Source organism: Anastrepha obliqua, chromosome 1, assembly GCF_027943255.1.
Source record: "Anastrepha obliqua isolate idAnaObli1 chromosome 1, idAnaObli1_1.0, whole genome shotgun sequence".
In the NCBI taxonomy this organism is placed as follows: Eukaryota; Metazoa; Arthropoda; class Insecta; order Diptera; family Tephritidae; genus Anastrepha; species Anastrepha obliqua.
This window is the reverse complement of record NC_072892.1, coordinates 183,227,035-183,235,030: the sequence shown is the minus strand read 5'-3', so window position 1 is coordinate 183,235,030 and position 7,996 is coordinate 183,227,035. Positions and strand designations below refer to the sequence as shown.

The 7,996-nt window shown below is 38.9% G+C and overlaps 1 non-coding gene across 1 annotated transcript; it reads right to left on the bottom strand.

The window, feature by feature from the left end:
- Positions 1-7,922: 7,922 nt before the first annotated feature.
- Positions 7,923-7,996, bottom strand: Trnan-guu (transfer RNA asparagine (anticodon GUU)). The gene has a single exon. It is a non-coding gene; the product is annotated as a tRNA-Asn (tRNA).

The window sequence follows — 7,996 nt, the reverse complement described above, 5'->3', positions numbered from 1 at the left end:
CAGTAGGGGCCAACAATCTCAGAAAGAGAGAATAGTGTAGTTTTATTGCCCGGAAGTGTAGTGGAAGCAAGGGCACTTTGCTATAAACTGTAGTTGAAATAATGGTAATAAGCATAGATATGTCTTTACTTGCTTCGCATTTTTTAGTCATAAGTCTTCTTCGGTAAATTGATGATCCGAGCATTCAGCGGAGCCATTAATATATTTTCAAAGCTCTTTCTCCTATGTGCTTAAGTATGCGTGTGCTTACGTACGAATGCGAATTGTTACTCATTTTCTTACTAAAATTCTTCTTGAACTGAACACAATTTGCACCCCCTAATTCAACCAGGGCATCACACACATCCATACATGTCTGGTCTCTGCAAATTTACCCCTTTTACTTTCATCCTCAATAAAGTGACCATTTGTCGCAATTTAATATGCTCAAGTACCAGCTTAGTTAATCATAGAAATCGTCAACCGGAATGAAAAAGAACAAATAACCGCAAAGAAACGCAGATACTAAATTGAACAAAAACACGAATAAAACCAACTAAAACAATCAGATAACACCAATACGCGCAAAGTCCCCTTCACAGCCTCGAATTTCTAACCTTTCCAGGAGTGCTTAACTCCCACATCAAAATCAATCCCTTAAGGGTATTTATCAAAATCCATCATCAAACAGCAAAACAAAAGTTGCCAACTACATATCAACTTTCGCCTGTCCAATAAACGTCCTGTGCATTTTTACGTACAATTCGCACCATTAACCCTTTTACCCGCATTGCAAATGCACGACAGCCGCTCGCAAATGGTCCGGACGAAGAGAAACAGCAAAGCGTAAAGTTGCTTGGGGAATTCATTCTGCACAGCTTTGATTATTCTACTCCATTCTTCGCTTAAATATTAACCGGATACTGTTACGCTCTGCCACAAATCGAGCTGTCCAATTGCGGGCATTTGAAGCATTTACTTGTATAAAAATCCATCAAAACCTCATTGACTTCACTGCGAATTGTAGACGTTTTGATATTTGTTGCACGCTAAGTGGCCAATACGCGCACCATTGGCCGATATTCCGAACACGATTTTGGCAACGAGTGCTCAAATTTATAACCGAAGGCTGTTTGTAAGTTAACTTGCGATTGACCGATGGCAGGGGCTTAAATCAATTTGCACTAAAAAACGTTCAAAGCTTCAAGTGTACAATGCAGCGTACTTATGTTCCGAACCACGTCACAAGCAATAACCGTCTAAGCGGACTGAAGAATGAATTTAGTTCAATAAACTACCGTCTGCTACCAGATTAGGTCAGCTTAGGTTGAAGCGGTTGCCCGCTATGGGACACACTCAGGCTCATGGCCCATTGCGATGTCGTGTAGGGAACTTGTCCTTGTCCTTGGCCGCTCCTAAAACCATTGTGTACTTTTCAAAAATTCTAGAAGATACCTGGTTTCCACAGTACTGAGATTTTCCAATTCTACCTAAAATGGTAAATCTACAATAGAGCAAGACAATGGCACAGGAAGTGCGAGATCATCTCTTCCTATTTCTCATCTGGATAGCTTCTGCAGAAGTCATGTGTTTCCATGCCCATTCCCTGGTAGTGTCTGCCTATTATCAGTGGTTATGACGGAAGTCAGTGTGCTAAGACTTCAATTATTTTGGCTTAGCAGATTTTTTCCCCACGATTAGCATTGAAAGTCGGTCAAAATTGTCGGGCGATTCTGCATGTGGTTTCATTACGTCACCTTTCATTTGCGCCCTTACAATTTCCTCAAAGATAAGTTTGTTAGCTTACATGTTTGTAAGGATACGTCTATGTGGCTGTGTACTCATCAGTATCCTACTATTAAAACTATATTTTCACATGAAATCTCTATAGCACTAACAATGTTTGAAATGATGGAACGGTGAGCTGTATGAGCTTTACGACAACATAAGCATAGCGCAGCGAATAAAGATCCAGTGGATACGTTGGCTGGAGCATGTCGTCCGAATGGGTACAAACGCTGCGGCTCGGAAAGTATTCGAGTCGGTACCTTCTGGTGGTAGCAGAGGAAGAGGAAGACCTCCTCTACGTTGGAAAGATCAGTTGGAGAAGGCCTTGACTTCACTTGGTGTGGCTAACTGGCGCCGGTTAGCACGAGAAAGAAACGGGTGACGCGTTTCGTTAAACTCAGCCAAAATCGCGTAAACGGTTATAGCGCCAATTAAGAAGAAGGAGACAAGCAATGTTTTTTCAAATATATTCATATTATTATATATAAAATAATTATTTATGTATGATCACTGGTAGGTTAAACTCCCACTTCTCCATAAGAGTCCGCGACATACTCAATAAATGTAATATTAACCACCTGATCCAACTCACCAACTAAGGGGCAAGGTAAGCAAACCATGGTAAGAGGTGAATGCCCAATATTGCAAAGAGCATTTTCTTCTGAACAACATGTCATAAGGTTCTATCGAGTGTATCATGTGAAAGATTGAAGTCCGCCAATGAACTTGTTGGACTAGTGAAGTTTTAGGTCTAGTAAATTATTTTATAAATCAAGTCAGCCAGATATTCACAATACATCTCATCTTAGAAAAATCTCTGTTAAAATAGACTGACACACAACACATATAAAACCGCATTCGATAGCACGAAAGGGTGTTGTCTATGAGCCCAGATTTCTGAATTTGAAAGATGTGTGAATTGACATTGAGCAATACCAGCAGCTCTTTCGGAATTGGGAAGGCCGTTCGTCCTTTAATGCCAAACAAGGCTTCAGACAGGATGTCTCCCAATCGTGTTTCGTTTCTTTGAGAACCAGCCGTAAGACCGATAATAATATCTGGCTTGACATCTAATGGAGAATCTAACTTGTTAACAGTACCTTAAACATATATTCTTAATCCTGTTCTAAGTTCCGTTACAAGTTAAGTCCGTTATAGATATGAAATTATAATATAATACCTTTTTTAATGAAGTTAGTTTTGATTAGTCATGCAAATATTAAAACAAAATTAATTTTCATTCGAAATGATCACGATTTGCTTTTACGAAAGCCTTCAAACGATTAGGCCATTCAGCGATTGCAGCACGCACGGTTTCCATGGATATTAACGTCGTAGCTGGGACCAAAGATTGTTTGAGACTGTCCAAATTTCGGTGACGTATTCGACAGGCCATGTTCTCCAATTCTGACCACAAACTGTAGTCCAATAGATTCAGATCTGGTCTTTTAGACGACCAATATTCTGCGGCAATGAACCCAGGAATATTGTTTATCCACTACTGTGTGGTTTTTGCTCATAGGCTAGAGCGGAATCTTGCTGGAAGATCCAACGCTCTCCACTGCAGAGAGTACTGCTCAACTGCTTCACCACGTCTTCTAAGACAGGACAAGGAGGTGTACACTTTTGCCCCGGTCTTAACCCCCTTTCTTTACAATACACTCCCCACCAAACCATTACGACGGCATTTTTTGCGTCTTTAAAAATTTTAATATAGATTTTGTCGTTTTGCTTGTTAAAAACTTCTCATTCATCTGTGGCACCGCACGCCACCGAGGAAGCTGCTTGCATTTGTCGAGTCTAATTTTCTTCAAGCGCCTTGCCAAAAGATGACCAGATGAGCGACGTATGGGTTTCATGTGGGGATCATTTCTAATTAGTCTTGACATGGATCTGGTTGATACATTCATTTCCCAGGACATGATTTTCTGCTTTCTAAGGGGATTTCTGAGAATTCTTTCTCCGACGGCTTTTATAGCTGCACTGGTTCGAGGACGACCACTTCTTTTTCTGTCTGTCACTTCAGAAGTTGGGGAAAGACAATTGATCGTCTACCACACTTTTGTAATGCAAGCACTGCAATGCGATTTTCCTTAGCTCCGCACTCTATTGTTAACAAGCGAAATTTAAAACGAAACGGGGTATAATTTTTGAGTAGACAATGCAAAAAAACAAAAATAACGGAACCTTTTTCTGGGAATTTGTTCTTCCCGTACGCATTGTAAAACTTGTCACAGAATTTATGGCAAGACTAAGTATAGTACGTCCTTTATTAGATACTTGAGTGTATTTTTATTGTGCTACCAATGGAGTGGCCCACAGTCTTATCCCTCCTCCAAACGATTAGATATTTTTACTCAGCCTATAGCAGAAGGAGAGGGAAGACCACCTTTGCCTTGGAAAGAACAAGTAGAGATGACAAGTAGAGACAATGGAGGACAATAGAAGTAGCAGTTAAAGTAGGAATTATATTGCGTCGTCCTTTTTTTCAAGGCTTTTAGTTTATGTTTGGAATATCTGGAGATCGTTCAAAAACACAATCATTTAGTAAAATAATAAAGTACTGTTTCAGTGAAGGAAACGCCGCCACACTAAATTTGACTATTCCCTACACTACTTGACCAGAAGTGTCTCTTTATGAGATGTCACGGATATGTACGTCTGTATGTACGTCGAGAAAGAAAAGCAAAAACAAGAAGGCAATGTGAATTTATTATGGGGCATTGCACCTAACACATACTGACGATACATATACGTACTCATACATATATACGTTGCGCGTATATCTACATACCTATGCGGCTATTGCACTAATCTTAGGAATTCAAACAATTAAGATAAAATCACGACTAGAGATGGGAAAAAGTTTGCCAACCAAGAAAAAGGTGAGCACATAAATACATTCGTACATATGTACATATTAATGCCCGAGATAAAAGCGAAAATGTCATACGATAAGTTTTATGAAACTTTGAAAAGTATTTATGTAGTCAACGGTCAGTTGGGAAAAATGTCATCCTCGTAAAATGCACACTCGCACACTTGCCACAATGCCATACAAACACACATACCTATGTACATAGGTGGATACATATGCACATCATAATTCAAAGTTTTGCACTGGAGAGCAATAGACACACACGACTTTTGAGCGCCGGCCAGTGAAAGTTGTCGTAATTACCAAAGTTTGCTGAGAAATCTTAATAAAATAGCCGCGGGCCTTTGACGCCAGGGCAGTGACCGAACGACCGCCCGAGTGACTCCCAGACTGACCATAAGCAGGGATTTGATACATATCTACATACATAAAAATGGTAATAAATAAATATTTGTGGGTAGATGTGCTGCCTTTGGTGCTTGGATAAATAAATAAGCCCAAAAGTAAGAAAATACGCATAAATATAGTCGTTAAATTAAACATGACAATATTCCACTACAAACACGATAAATCAAAGGGTATTACATACTCATACGCCTTAAGCATGTGTGCGTCTTTCTAATAGCCACGCCAACTTACACACTTACGATGTACTTATGTGCCTGTATGTACGAGTATGTGCGAGTATGCAACGTCACATAATCAGTCGCTCTACCTCCGCACCCACCGCATTCTGTAAAGCCATTCTCTGTTAGCGTGCCTGGGATTCTTAAGTGTCGCAGAACCCTTTCGTTTAAGAATTCCAAACTCGCTGCCAGGACATCTTAGTCGGACCCGGCTGGCTATGCTCGTGAATGTGCGATAGTTGGCGCATTTTCGATGATTTATATCTAATTTAAACGTCTTTTTACAGCTTAAATCTTAACTTCAATTGCCTGCCTCTCCGCCACCTGCCTGAGCTTGGTCCACCGCTGAAGGCGAATGCAAATCATGTCTACATTTCCCAAACTTGTCTGCATTCCCCCATGAACAGTCTTAAGGTCAGCAGATGTGCAGACGGGTGGTTGAGAGATGCACGGCTCGAGGGACGCACATTTGCGCAGGAAAGTGCTAATATGCAAATCCATTTATTGCATGTAAATGCCTCTGATAGCCACTGGTGGTCGGATGGGAGTGAAGCCAGTAGCGAGAGTCCTAGCTTTCTTGTTGTTGTTGTAGGTGTTGAGCGAGCACATAAATCTTGTATTAAATGGTACATAAGTCAATATGCTAAATCCACATACACGCATACAAACACTTCGCATCGACACCAGTTCCCTAAATGTTCCATTCAACATTTATATTTTGTGGCCCCACCAAAGACTTGTGGAAGGGTTACTTAAGAATGTCTTTTGTGGATGTTGCGTGCTTGCGTCTGCAGTATGTCCAGTCCATATGCGGGATAGTGAGATTTCAATCAATTGCAATCAATTGGTTGTGGTGTTTCTACCATTGCGGATGCGAGTTGTTGCACTTTCTAAAAGGCAGCAGTTACTTATGCCCTCGAGAATAGAAAAAGAGTTGGGAGAAGGTATGAGTGTGAGGCGAAAGATTTATGCTGACATGGATGTGGTTATCAGCAGTAATTGGCCAAAAAGAGGTAATTTAAATTTTTTCAAACCGATTGCACTTGCATTTCTTACTGGTAAGAGTTCATCATAGCCAAATAATTAGAAAAAGCTCAAAAATTATTTAAGAAAATAATTAAAAGAATAGTACCAAAAGTTCATCTCTAAAGCATTTGTGTGCTTTATCTACCTCTTACATCAAGCACAAAGCCATGGTTAGATTACATGGCAGCGCATGAGAGGTCCAACCTGGACGATAAATCAAATTTGTCAGTTGTGATGCCAATGTAAGGGAAGAAGGAGGAAAGACTAGAAAGAAAGGATAAAGGGTGGTTGAGAGTTATGAAACACGACTGGCCGATTAACACTTAAGTACGCTAGTGTGGACCGCTTTATATTTACTACTGAGGAAATTCACCAGGTGGATGATATCTAAACCTACTATATCCCCAAGTATAGTAAAAAAGTGAGATGTCTTACCTTTAGCCCAGCGAGAGCTTGGCAGCTGAGATGATTTCACCCAAGAATGATAGAATAGATGATTTGGCCATACGAAACCAATCTGACATCATAACATAATATAATATATGAGGTTATATGCGAAATGTTGGTTTTACTTATATTAAGGGGGAACACCACTGTGATATTTCAAAAAAAATCTTTTTTTTTGCATAATCTTAAAGTAGATAAATTAAAAATTATTTAAAAAAAAAAGTTTACTTAAGATCTTGAAAATTGACGAAGTTATACCCAATACAATAAGTGCAGGTAGTAAGTTACAACGGCCAATGAAAACTTTAAACTTTTTCTAAAAACGACTTTTCTGAACTCGGTGGCCTCGATTTCTCTAAGACTTATGAACCAATTTTAATTGTTTTTTTAATTTTTGTACATGTATTGGCTACAATCGTACATAGCCGTTTTTAAGAATTCCAAAAATTAATATTTTTTCAAGCCTTTCGAAAACAAACAAAAGGGTAAAAACACAATCTCCTTTTTCAAACCTGCACAATTTTCTCAAAAAAAAAATATAAAAAACCGCCACGTACGACGATAGTCATTGATGTATAGATTAAGATTTCTTTTGGTTTTTTGCTTTCGGATGATTTTTCACCGCTGTATCGTTACCACCAGGGTGCATCAGTTTTTATGACGTCATTGCATTTATATTAATAACAATTGTAATTTTGAATATTTTTTAATAAAAATGTGTGTTAGTATAGTTGAATATATGTTAAATAAATTATAGTTTGTCCGATCCTCAAATAATCATCCCTACTTATAAAAAAACATTCATGAAAATCACTTAATTTTCACGTGTTCACAGTGGTGTTCCCCCTTAATAGTAGACGCATTAGTAATTCAAAAACTGCAGCAAGCATTTTCAATGCATCATTTGTAAGTTATTTTGTTAAAATTATAATTTTTTTTTCTGCTTCATATCACGCTTAACATCTCATTGGAAAATATGATATTTCTACCCAATAAAGAGCATTTTAGAAATTCTTAGGTACAAATTTGTCCATTTACTTTGGAGCCGTGGTTAATAAATCTTCATCTTCAAATTTTACAAAGCTCAAACTAAAATGCCAGGTATTAAAAACGCCATTCTTGAAAGCGAAAAGTTAAAGACGGCATTATTTATGCATAAAACAACACTAAAAAAACGACGCCCCCGGGTGGGCTCGAACCACCAACCTTTCGGTTAACAGCCGAACGCGCTAGCCAATTGCGCCACGGAGGC